This window comes from Tympanuchus pallidicinctus, unplaced genomic scaffold, assembly GCF_026119805.1.
Source record: "Tympanuchus pallidicinctus isolate F22 unplaced genomic scaffold, pur_lepc_1.0 scaffold1, whole genome shotgun sequence".
In the NCBI taxonomy this organism is placed as follows: Eukaryota; Metazoa; Chordata; class Aves; order Galliformes; family Phasianidae; genus Tympanuchus; species Tympanuchus pallidicinctus.
The window spans coordinates 25,927,673-25,942,223 of NW_026294618.1; positions in this window are offsets into that span (position 1 = coordinate 25,927,673).

Consider the following 14,551-nt stretch of genomic DNA (forward strand, 5'->3'; position numbering starts at 1 on the left):
AGAAACTATGTCATATAAACATTGCATTTCTATGTTATTCTATCCAACAAATTTGTCATTCCATATTTCTTGTGGAACTACTAACATACATTAAGTGATATTGATTACACTGAGCTTTGAACTGAAATATTGATTTTAATATTTAAAATTTACACATTTTCTTCATTGTTCATTCAGTTGTTGATTTATGCCGATAATAGAAATGCAAAGAGTTACACTTTTTTCAACCACAAACTTAACTAAAAAAACTCATGCATTTGAATCTTGGATTCATTTTTCTTGCTACTAACACAGCTGAGGATATTGTGTTCACTTTCTTTTTTTCTTTTTCCTATTTATTTATTTCAGAGAAAAAGTGATAATCTATCTTTTTTGCAGTTTGATATTTAGGGTGTTAATAGTACTCACTTTGACAAAGATTGCAATTGAAAAAGAACTTCATTAGATAATAATGACACAAGGGAGCAGAACTTCATGTAAACTCATTAGGTACTAACTGAGATTCCCTTTAGCACCTACTAAAGAAACCCAGCTGCTTCTGTACATTGAAATACACATTTTCTTTGCTCAGTCTGGCAAGTAGCGCAGCTGCTCACAGATGACAACTTCCCTAGGAAAAACGTGATTAAGAAAAGACATATGACACAATATAACAAAACCATCCACTGTTGCATGACCAAGCAAGTCCACAGAGGTGGTTATGAAATTATCTCCATTCAACTCTATTAAATGTTATCATTAAGGTAATAACGTAAAGCAAAATACTATTTCTTTTACCTCTATGGGTCTTTTTTTTTTTTTTTTTTTTCCAGTGATATATCTGTTTGTGCAAAGGATTTATATTCATGCAAGTGGAAAAATAAACTTCCAATTTTCTGGATTTGTGTAGAAAGCCTACACTACATCCTCTTGCTGGTGTTGTTTAAAACAAGATGCCATTTAGTGTGTTAGCACTATTAAACTTCCAACAAACAATGGCAATGCAAATTTAATAATGCAACTTTGAATAAGAGTTTGAATGTGCACACTTTCAACAGAAAAAAATTATTTTAAATATGGCTTAAATGCTATATTTATAGAATAGACATGAATTGTACTTAACTATATCTGCTTTGGAGCATACGGTGTAAATGAAAGTTAATTTATTCATTTGCTGCCATGAGACACAGCTATTGAATTGAACGTCTTCCCACAGAAACACTCCAGATATTTTATGGACTCTGAACCTGACTTTTCAGAATCGCAGATCATGTTAAGTGATGAAAGGGACCAACAAGTAAGTACTAGAAAGTTACATTTCAGTGTAATGTTTGTTGAGCACTATCCATTTCAGCTTTATAGTTTGGTGGGATTTTAGAGAACAATGTAATGGCAGCTAGATATTTTTACTCTATATTTGCTAGAGATGGTGGTTGAGCAAGTCCACTGAATTTGAAGTTCATCCTCTTTTTCCATAATACACTTTAATGGGTTGATAAACTGGTTTACAGCCCTAATTCTAAGGCTTCTAATATCAGTCTTTGTTTTGACGAAACAAATTAGTCATAGCTGATAACTGAGCTATGACTCTTACTTTTCACATTAACATGCTCTAAGCTGGTTCCTGATGAAGTTATCATGGGAATGAGAGCTGTGGCTTATGTTACCTTAAATTCCTCTTGACAGCAAAGTGCTCTGGCTTTTGTGTGGGAAGTGAACTGGATATGATATTGAATATCCGAATACTAAAAATGCCAATCTGCTTATTTAAATCATGGCATAAGCAAAGATTATACCAATCTCAAAACAAAACAATGGTGGACACTACACTGACTACACAATTACTCATGTATACACTCAATAATATAAAGGTGAGCTACACTGCATTATAACAAAAGTGTGATTAGTTCTTATTTTGTATCTTGCAGCAACCAACTGTAAATGCTCAGGAAAAAGACTACAAACAGGCAGATCTGCAGCCCAACTCCTAAAGACATACAGCTGGGGAACAGCCTAAGCCAAAGTAATAAACTTCATATTTTACAGCTTTCAGTAAATTTCTTGATTCATAGAAGTTTACCATTTTTACAAGTTCTTCCTTAAAAAGTTGGATATACACTTATTTTCTTTAGTACTCCCCCCCTTTTTTTTTTTAAAATATAACCATTTCTATTCTAAACATCTCAGTAAAATATCAGAAAGCAGTGTATTAGTACATAAATAATACATAAAGATTTTCCTCAGTTCACAATCATTTCACACCATTTTAAACAGCTGTGAAGATAAAGCAATGATAGTAAAGACTGAAAGGAATAAACACATTCAGAATCCCCACACCTGTTAGGTCACCAGTTCCAGTTATAACACCCCTACGCCTGCACTTAAGTAGATCTCAAGATAAAAAATGACTTTTTTTTTTTCCTTCTTTAGTATCTATAGGTTTCCTACATTGCATTTCAAACACTTCATTCTAAACAATGAAGGTTGTAAGTTTCTGTTTTGAATAAGAAATTAATTGTCAATCTAAGCCTAAAAGTTAATGCACAACAGATAAAATGGGAGAGTGAGTATTAGCTTATTAATACAAAATACCAGTAAAAGATCTGCATCTGAAACTACCATCTATTCAAGCATCAGCTGATGTGCTCTTACTCAGATGATGGCTGATAAACAAAACATCACCAGTTTATATTTCAACAGAAGTTGCATATTCTAATATTCTGTTATTCACATTAGCCAGCAATAAGCACTTGAGAAAAGAATGGAGGAAACAGAGCAAGCGTGAGTAAATTGCATTTAGTGATACTATTCAGTACCAATTAGAGTAGCAGTTTCTGATTGACCTATCATTAGGTAAACTACTTTTTCTCCATCCAGACATATGCTATGGCAATGTATCCCACAATTTAAGCTATAATGCATTATGTTAAAAATAATACATTTTTTTCTTTTTCTTAAGTCTGGCATTGTTAACTGTAAAATGTTGCAGCCTAACAGTTTTCTATTCTTCAATGATTTAAAAATCTTTTTGTTCCTTTATTGAAATTATATGTAAGGATCACATCATGCCTTAACTAAAGGCAACATTTTGCTCAGAAAGCTACATATTTTAAGTACTTAATCAGGAAGATTAAGGCACACCTTTAGTTTCCACCTCAGCGATGCAGGATACAAATCTTGTCCCTTCAATTTCAAGGGAGAATAACTTGGTAATTAAGCTGCAGAGTAGTTAAGTATATGTATAGTTAAATCAGTTTGGTTCAAAATCAAATATGTAATATCCTCGACTGACTTCACTTCAAGATTATCTGGGAACAGTTGGCTTAACTATTTGATCAATGCTACATGCAATTACTGGGGATAATTTTCTGCTTAAGAAATCGTGACAGAAAGTATGAAAGAAGTCCATATATTTTCCTGCCTCTGGTCTTCTATACGAAATCCTCCCATAGAGTACCTATGAGAGTGCCTTTGTCTTGATCACTGGAGTGTGCTTAGTTTCACAAAGCCTTATGATGGACTGGGGAAGGGAAAAATTATTTTCAGACTTGTTTAATCAATCTCACCAATAGATCTTAGTATTTCTGCTTAAAGAATCATTTTCCTCCCATTTATTATTCTTAGAAGCTCATAGTTGTATTCTTAAAGGATGAAAAAGACTCAGTGACAAGTAGTAGCCAATTCTAGTTAGCAATTTATTTCAGCTGGATATTACTAGCACCTAAGATCCAAAAGATAGCCTAGCCTTTGAGGTAGGTCCTGCACTAAAATGAAGATGAAACTTATGACTACACACGATTAGTTACGTAGTATAATTACTTTCCAAAAATCTTGTATTTACTCAGGGAATTACTGTGGGACAGCTCCCATTCATGACAGGTCTTAATCTATTCATTGAAGAGGTGAAAGTAATGATACCAGTTTATACACAAAGACAGAACAAGATATCCAACAAACTAAATCACAATTCAAGCCAAGAATGAAATATAATCATACTACTCAGAAAGAGTGGTTTCGGTTTCTGAAAGTAAACTTAGATTTATGCGCAGCAGAGAAATACCAAAGATGTGCAAGGAAAAAATGGCACCCAATGCTGCTAACCCAAAAAACATCTGTTAGGAGATTTTTGATGTTCCTATTCTACACATTTACATCACAGTAAGTTTTAACTTTTAAACTCAAAAACACAGTGAAAGTAGTCTGCTCAGCACTGCAGATGTACAAACAAGCAAGGTCAAAATAGCTACAGAGCAATTATACAAATCATCATCCAGGATATTCTGACAGAGAACATTAGAACATCCAAGATTTACAGTGAATAAAACATAAACAAGCTTTATCAGATTATAAAAGATTGAACTTCAATTATTTACAAAACTTTCTGTTTCTTGTTATATTACATTGGTAGATGTAGTACCAAAATAATATCAGTTCTATTCTTATGAATTACATGTACCTTACACTTTCTGATAGTAAAACAATAGAATGTGGGCTTGGTATAGAAGTTTTGAGAAAAAATAAAACCAATATTTATAATTATTATAAATATAACTTAAAATAACAGTTATACCTTTGAATATTAAAGAAGAAAGAAAATACAAAAAGTATTTATATATATATGGTTTTTGTTTTGTCAAATATATATATATATTCAGCACAGTTTGCTATTAAAGGAGTCAGAAGTAAGAGGAAGAGACAGAAAAGTCTAAATTTTCACTGCATTTTCCCTTTTTTATCTTTCAAAGATATAAAGCTGCTTCCAGAAGAACTGTCAAACATGTTTTGTCCCAGTTAACAGACTGTCACACTGAACATTATACACAGCTCAGTAAAATTGGCACTGCTGCATAATTGAGGCTTTAAAAAAAAATAAAAATAAATAACTTTTCAATTATACAATAACATGAGAGTCAATAATAAAAAAGCAGCAGCTTTTTCTTATACGTGAAAACTTTGATCATGTACTAAATGAAATAAGCAATAAGCTTTTGCATTTTAAAATCCTCAGAAGGCAAGAAACTGGATTAACTGTTCTCACTGTTAGATTAGTGTTGTTCAGGTCATAAAAGAATGGCCTTTCATATAGTATTTGTGTTCATATTTTCATGGGTATTCTCAAACTCCATTTGAGTACCTAGCATACTTCCTATATAATTGGAAGATAATCTGAATACTGCAACCTGAGGAGTTGTCTCTGCAACCATCTTTCAACGTGATTTGTTTAATCAAGAACTGCTAATTTTGTTTCTGCAAAATTGAGCTTAAGGAATAAGTTGCTATTTAGGACATGATATTTCAAATAATGTTTAATCAGTAAAAGCCCATTTTAGTTAATAAACATCTGTATACATACCAAAAGTCACACATGAAACCAATTCACACAGAATTACTACTGTATTTTTGAAAATGAAGTGCTCACACTTATTTCAGAAAGAAGTACTCATTTCATTTACGTTGCTTTTCTGAAAAATGTTATGATGTGTTGCTTTCCCTCAAACTGTAGATATGTGATGCAAGATAAAGATGTTAACCAAAACAGAAAAGGATTAAATAAGCATGAAGTTTGTGATTACACAGCAATGACAGCAGGGTAGCAAAGTCCAAGCTGCAACAAGTAAGAACGTGCTCAAACACAATGTCTAGGGGCATAGAAACAATAGGGGGGGGAACTACTTATTTTTAGAACCACTCAGGTAGATTGAGATCTCCAGCAACATAGCCTTACCTCCACTGCAAACACTTAAATGAGGGAGGGGTGGATCCTGGTTCCACTCCTTCTGGTCACTCAGCTGCATTGCATGCACCTGAGCTCCTCTGAGTTGGCCTTGCCTTTTGACCAGGTGCTCAATCACTGGTTCAAGCTGCGACTTAGCATTTGTGCTTCATGTATGCATGGGCATGGTTATGTTGACTTACAAAGGACAAAGATAGACAAAATTCTGTATTTGTCAATTAATCATGGAATGTTCATCAATTACTAGTGTAAAAGAAACATGAAAACCATTGTTTATGCCTGATAAGGCCCTGCACCTGAAATTAGCATGGAATTGTGCCAATTTGTAAAATATTGGATTAGATTTCTGCTGGAGTATAGGGAAAATTACTATGGTATAACTTCGAATTTCTGACTGAAACACCTTTATCACTGAAAAAATTTCCCTATGCAGTCAATAGAAACAAATAACCTCCAGATAATATTATCAATATTCTTAATTATTATTCAGAACAGCCTATTTAAAAATTTTATCTTTTAAGGTATCTATATTAAATTCCTCAAACAAGTGATGTGGTCAATTCCTCATTGTATAGTACTTGGTTAATTATTTTATATATATATATATATATATATATGTATATTTGCAGATGCAGAAAGTTACCAAGAATTACTTTAATTCAGACAAAATTGCTGACCCATATTGTATTACTTGTTCTAGTGAAATGAAAGCTCTATGAGGTTATAATTGCTTATAAATACAGCACATTCCAAATGTCTGCGAAGGAAAAGCACAAACCTGACTCAAAAATAAATTAATTTAAATGCACCAAAAATGCATCTAGGAGGAAAAAAGGGGTTCTAAACCTCATACTGCTGAAGTTGTGGAACAGTATTTTGGTAAGTAAAAGCAGTGCAAAAACTATCTTGCTAATTGTATTAGAAAACTGAATCAATTTATTATATAGTTGCTTATGTTACTGAGAGACAGAGTGAAGTGACAGCGACAAGTCCTCCAGAATAAGGCAGAGTTCTCTGTAAGACTCAGAAGGGTTTTAACTTTGTTTCATTGAGAACTGAAGGGAAGTCTCTTTGGCATGCAGGTTTATGCTTTTATTCGTTAGTATTACACATCTGATTTCCTATTCAGAATTTGAAGATGTGTTACATCACTCAAAGCTGATTTTTTTTTTTTTTTTTTTTTGTTAGCCATACATTTAAACTCCAGTAAGACTTCCTTGTGACTCCAATGAAGCACTTATTTTCAGATAAACATAGTGTTAGGAATTTGGATCACGTGATCCTCATATTTCAAACAGTAATAGAGAGAATCATGTCAAAACATAGCTACTAAATATTAATGGATATCCATAGATACCCAATTTACCTTTACAGATATTATGTGCCAAACACTACTAATAGTTCAACAGAAATAATCTCATTCTTTTGATCAAAACACATACATGAAAAAGGGTCAAAAAATATTGCATCCGTGTTCTTATGATATCATACTAGAACAGCAGAGATATTTTAGAAATTATTTTAAGGTGCTCTGATAATCATTTTGTTGTTTACAAACTCAAACATATCCCTGCAGTAAAATCTAAAATTCTTGCTTTGGTTTGTCAAAAGATAGCACTTCTGGTATATTTTTAAGGAAGAAGATTTTTTTGTTCATTGACTACTTTGAGAAATGTGAACTTAGGTGAATCTGGAGGAAGTTGAAGTGAAACAGTAGGTTCACAAGGTACAGATCTTATATTATAATGCTATAATTACATACAATTTCAAACTTATAAAACATACAAAATACAAAATACAAAATGTAAAATAGTATTATCACTGGATTTCTCCATATTATTAAACTTCATTAAATTATTTTATGTCTTACTGTTAATTATGTGTTAATAGAAATGCTAGCATTCTGCATAGAATCATCGCAGAATCATAGAATGGCTTGGGTTGGATGGGTTGCAAAGGACCATCAAGCTCCAACCGTCCTGCCATAGGTAGGGACACCAACCTCCACATCAGATACTAGATCAGGTTGCCCGGGGCCCCATCCAAGGTGCTCTTGAACACCTGCAAGGATGGGGCTCCACAGCCTTTCTGGGCAGCCTGTTTCAGCACCTCACCACTCTCTCCGTGAAGAACTTCCCCCTAACACCTAATCTAAATCCTCCCTCTTTGAGCTTAAAACCATTTCCCTTGACCTATCACTATATACCCAAGTAAAAAGTTGATTACCCTCCTTTTTATAATCCCCTTTTAAATACTGCAGTCAGGATAGTCACTGGATATAGTCAATGGATATATAGAATATATATCCATATATATTTGTAAGAAAGGAGAATATCTAATCTCCAGGTAGGCATAAATCTTAACAGAAATGGAAACTACACATTTTGAAGAAAGAAAAAAAAGAGTGAAAATGTTTTTCAGATATGGATACAGAAGCCAGAGTGGGTATAAAGTTCAGTCCCATTGCAAGGAAGCTGTGTCAGCCTCAGCAGCCCTGGGTAATTTGCTCTTTTTCCATGAATAACTACAAACAGTCTAAGAGCCCCCTGCAAAGTCAGGTTTCACTGCTGATTGCACATTATCCCTGCAAGAGTTGTGCTTGAACTCCTTGAAAACTAGGTGAAGCTCAGTGAAATATTATTTGATTATTAAATTTATATCTATTTTGTATATATCGTTCTATTTTGTATTTTGTGTGTTCATGCGTATATTGGGGGAGCTGACCTCGAGGTCTAACTGTTCTTCTATACAAGAACCTCTGCTGAACTAGAAAATAAAGGAGAAGTTTAACTGACCCCGTTTCATCTGATACAGTAAACCTGCAACTGCTTATATGAAGACCACTAGGTTTTATCCTCTTTGCAATAATAAAGGATATACAAAGCACTCTTGGAATTGAAAGTGATTTAAAGTCTTGGATCAAAAAAGAAACAAAAACCCACAACAACAACAAAAAACAACCATAGATGTCCAACTTTCTGTGTAAGCAGACATTTATAACTGAACAGCAGTTATATTCAGAACAGTTCAGAACAGAGCAGACCAATAGTATTCTGAATCTAGTCACAGATTTCCTTTGCTTTTACTGTGCAAGATAAAATTTCTTAGCAGTCTGAGTAGAACACATCTTTTAATACTGGATAGGTTTTGAAGATTTTCATAACAAACACTGTTTCTTCACAATCTGGTTTGGTTCCAAAGGATCTCAGTCTATGTTAATGTGCATACTGTCAAGTCATTTTGGTTACACTTGAACTTGGCATGATGACTTCAGTAAGAAGTAATTTATGAAACTCCATATGGACAAGAAGATTACTATTTAGTTTCATTCCTTATGATAAATGTCCAGAGAATCATGTCTCTATTATTATTATTATTATTATTATTATTATTTTGCAAAACACTCTGCTTTTAACAAGGGCTATGTTAACAAATCTGTTATAGATTGTGAAGTAACTGCATGACATGTTAGGGGTCAGTCAAAGATATCAAATATGATAGAACACACTCTCTACTTCATAAATAAATGAAACAACTGTAGTCCACTCCTCATTTAATGCTTCATATGTATGTTTCATTTTTTCATAACTTTCAGCACCCTTACATGTTCTTTGTCAGATATATACTTTGACATAATGTTTCTGTTTATGTTCCATCTTTTTTTTTCTTTTCTTTTTTTCCCTGTCTGGAAAAGGTGAAATGTGGTTTTTCTCTTCAGTGACCACTGAAATTAGTTGTCAGACTCTTGATGGTTCCTGAGGACATAAATAAAGGCAAAATTCAGAAATAGGTGATAGTAAGATAAATGATTTCTTACAAATTAATGTCAAGTAAATTCAGAAAGATAAATAAGAATAATGCAGTCACATTCAAAAGCACTTGAACTGTTATTCAGCCAGCAGATGGCAAGTGATGATCAGTGCAGAAAGATAAGGCTGAAGATCTTAGTTGTACTATGCAAATATGCTATGAAATGAAGATCCAGACAGACTTTTTTCAATGAGTCATCCAATTATATAGTACGCTGTTCTTTTCTTATTGGGAGAAGGAAAAAGAAAATATCTTATGCACCCTAGCAACATGAAGGCTGATATATTGTAAGATGCAAAATAATTCCTTTGTTATGAACCTGAAGGAGCATCATTTAACTTCCTTACTGGATGTTCTAATCTGGAATACATTAATTTGCTTTCATTTCGGAGTATTAATCTCTGTTATTTGCCAGAACATGCAAAGGGACATGTAGTGGGAAAAGGGAACAGTATCAACAATTACAGAAAATAAATGCTGAAGATTGCCAATAAAGCATAACTGTTTCTATAAGGAATTATCAAAGACAGAAAGTATAGCTGTATCCTGAAGTAAACACTAAAAATAACAAGTATCTAGAACACTGGTAAAAAAAAAAAATCATGTAAATAAAAAAGAACAAAATTTTTTTTCCTTTTCTCATACCATGAATTATATCAAATTTAATGTTAGTATTGACAAGAATATTAGGGAACAGCTTTTAACTCTAACAATACAAATTACTCTAAAAATAGAAAATTATTTTAATGATGCAGTTCTGAATCTCAGTGCATTTGTTATATTATCTAAAATCACTTTGCCTGAAGAAAAATGTCTTACAAGGCAAATGTCAAAGTTTCCTCAAAAGGTGTGATCAGCTTCTATTGTGTACATAACCAAGCACATGCTGATTTATGTACACATCATCTGAAGAATCTAAGAGACAGATTTTTATATAAATGCTTTCCAAATAGTGCTAGTCAAACACCTGAAGGGAATGTTAAGATAAAAGCACACATTATTTTCTCTAGTTTGTGTGAACACTAAAGTTTTCAGCTGGCTTTCACTTATACTCGTTAACAATTCTAATTATTCTCTAGCGGTAAATGATTTTGTCTTGGCTTTCTCTGTATAATACTGGATAGCATCACTCTTTCTTAAAATGTGCATTTAAACTTGGCTTTCTAAACATGCTCACTAACATTAAAAGAGCAAAAATAATTCACACTAAAATTATGATTAATTAGCTTAATGGAACTAAGGCAGGAAGAACACCACAAAAAAAAGAAAATATGCAAATTGGATCCTTCATCCTTAAAATAGTTTGCTTTTTTTTTTTTTTCCCTTTGGTAACAGTAAAACATAAATCGTGACATGGATATAACAGAGTATGGAGTAAAGTCAGAAGACTTCAATTTTTTAAAGCCTTGATGTTAATTGGCTTAATGATCCTGCCAAAGCAATTAAAGCAGCAGTGGGTGGTTTGAGGATGATGCAGATCATTGATGCCCCATCAAACATAATACAGTTACAGCCATATTTTGTCTGAGTGGATTCTAAACGAACCACCCACACAGGTCATGGATTTAAGAAAGCCTCTGTTTGAAACATTTTAGTGATAAATATATCACAAAAGTTTTAAGTGTTGCACACTTCTTAGAGCATAGTGTCAGACCTGACAATCTGATTTCTAAGAAAAAAGAAAAATAAAAAAAGAAATTGAATAAGAAACAGCAAGTGCTGCTTTTATATGACCAAGAGAAGAAAGCACATTATTATTTTTAGATTTTGCACAGGATCAAGCATAGACCTGCCAAAAAGGACTTGGGGGTAGTGATGGATGGGAAGCTGGACTTGAGCTAGCAATGTGCCCTCACAGCCCAGAAAGCCAAGTGTATCATGGACTGCATCCGTAGTGTGGCCATCAGGCTTAGAGCGGAGATCCTTCCCCTCTACTCTGCACTGATGAGGTGTTACCTGGAGTACTGCATCTAGATGTGGACTTCTCAGTACAGGAGAGACATGGACCTGTTGGCCTGCATCAAGAGAAGGGCCACAAAAATGATCCAAGGGATGGAACACCTCTCCTACAAGAACAGTCTGAGAGAACTGAGAACGTTAAGCCTAGAGAAGAGAAGCTCTGAGTTGACCAGATAGCAACTTTTCAGTATCTAAAGGGAAGTTAAAGGAAAGAAGGGGACAGACTCTTTAGTAAGGTCTGCTGTGATAGGACAAGGGGGAATGGTTTCAAACTTAAAGAGCTGAGATTTAGGTTAGATATAAGGAAAAAGTCTTTTACAGTGAGGATGGTGAGGCACTGGAACAGGTTTCCCAGAGATGTGATGGATGCCCTGTCCTTAAAGACTTTCAATGCGAGAATGGATCAAGCCCTGGGCAACCTGATCTAACTCTGGATTTCCCTATTTATTGCAGGGGAGTTGGTTTACATGATCTTAAAATGTCCCTTCTAATTCTAAGTAGTCTATGATTCAATGATTCTATTATTTTAAATATTACTGCTTCTAGATAATTAATAAAACAAGGACAAATTTTATCATTTCATTCCTAGGTACAGTTTAACTTTCAGTCATATAACTGTTACCTTTGAAGACAAACAGCTTGAGTTCAAAATTCAAAACTTCTAAATGTATTCAAAATGTGCAAAGATATAAAAGCAGATTTATTAATGCGTCCAAGTCAAGCCACTCTATTATCTCAGATAATTACAAAACTTGCCAACCACTGAACTTGCTTTAGTAACTTTATTCTCAAGCTGCATGTTCAAATAATCTATGTGAAAATATCTTTGCAATGACTTCTAAAAAAACAATACAAATATTCTGTTAGAAATTCAGAAAATTAAAGACTAGCTTCTAGCTTCTTTCACTGTATTTTTGTCCTTTGTCATCCAATTGTATAATCTGAGTTTATAGACCTTAACATCATAAGGAGAAAAATCCCGCTAGACTTTTGGAGTCATTTTTCTCTCTATCTGTTCAATTAGTCTGTGCATCAGAAGGCCAGATTTGATCTACAGTAAATTAGAAGATATTTAAATTAGCTGTTTTAGTAAGACAAAGATTTCAAGAAATTTAGTAGCTGCAAGTTTTCTGCTTTTTTTTCTTTATGCTTCCACAATATGGTGTATTATAGCATTGCAAAAACTGATATGAACTGAGACTGGACTTACTTTTTAAAATACAAGACATCGTGAGAAAGAAAACATTCAGTATTTCGTTTCAGAAAAAAATATTTGAAGAATGTATATTCCTGAGCAGCTTATGTCCGAGAAAGTCCTATGAAATGCATCTGTTCTCTTTTTGTTAGACTTGGTGTAAATCTTTCTACATAAACTTGTATGCCTATCTGAAAATTCTAATTAATTTCACTGAAATATAAAACTTATAAAGGCATCGCTGACCCAGTCTTTTTTTAAGAAGAGCTGCAAAGTTCATTTATTTCTACCATTAGCCAAGCTTTTAATGTATCCATATCCACTGATTTTGCAACATCTCTCTTTCATAAGGCCTAGAATCCTGGTGTAATCTAACCTGCAAAAATAAATACAATTTTCTAAAAGCTGACACAATTTCCTGTCCTAGCACTTTAAAATTTCCTAAGCACTTCAAAAATGCGACTTTCAGGTACTACCATGTGCATTTTACACACTGTCATGTGTATTTTATTGCTAAATTATATAATTCTTCTTGAATATTTTCTGCTTTGACTCTGAAAGAACAGCATTTGTACTGAAAATATTTGACTTTAAAATATAAACAAAAACTAACCAAATTTTCATGTAAATCTAGAAGTCTGTACATGTTTTCTCAAAGCCCTCTATGACTTACAGTTTGCTCATAGGAAAAATACATACGTGTAAATTACAGAAATCCTAACTATACACAGATCAGAAGTAAACTCCACAAAGCTGGAAAAAATGACTAAGAATGCATGTATTAGGGGGAAGTAGGCCTTTTTTAGTGAAGGTGGTGTGTCCTGACTTGCCACTTTGAATTGATCTCTGAATAAAAACAACAATAAAAACAAGGGTGGTTTTTCTTGTTTTTGTTTTGTGTTTGTTTTTGGTTTTGTTTGATTGTTTGTTTGTTTTACTGCTATTTTTCTCCTTATAGGCATTTATAGAGATGTTCCCTATAGAGGAATAATAAAAGGAAAAGAAAAATGTGAATGTTGAGAGGAAACTTTGTCCAAAACATTGCGGGTTGCTGAAGCAAAAAATTACACGCATAAGATTAACTATCTCCTTTGCATACCTGCATACATATACCAGCACAAAACTTAATGTGAAGGTATATTATATTTACAAATAGGCAGTAGGAAACGTTGTAAAGGAACAAAAACAAATGGAGACATATTTATTCTGTTGGCACTATGCAAGTTCTTTGACTTTGCTTAGAACAGCAAGCACTGTTTTATGCTATTGAAAATTATTTTTCTTTATTTTACTAAAAGCAGTTTTTGTAGAGTGCCTTCAGGAAATAAGTTTCTTCAGAGTTTACAATAGTATAAATATTTCTTATTTTTGCTGGCCAACTTAAAATATACTACTTTAGCAGTAGACACCTTTGTGCTGTGAACTAATTGCTAACTTTGGGCACTTCATCAGCATATTAAAAAAGTTTACTCTTATTACATGATCAACGTAACTACTACTGTATATTTCAGTCTAACACAATAAATTTATCATTTTAGAAAGGATGGTCCAGTCAAGTAACTATTAGCTAGGCAGAAACATTACCATCTTATAGCATCCTGTAATATAGAAGTATAAAGATGTATAAATAATGAAGACAGATTTTTTTTGTTGTAATAAATTATCTTTTGTCTTTTCTTTATCTATTCAATATATGGAAAAGCTTCAATTTTCTTCTTTCAGCAACCTTACAGCAGACTTATGATATCTGCATCTCCAACCTGTGCATCAAATTTGAACTCCTTATAATTTTTTATTGTAAAATGGACTTTTTGGCTGAGATAAGCATGAACAAACAGAAATATATATTTTTACGCTAAGTTTTTTTGAGGAAA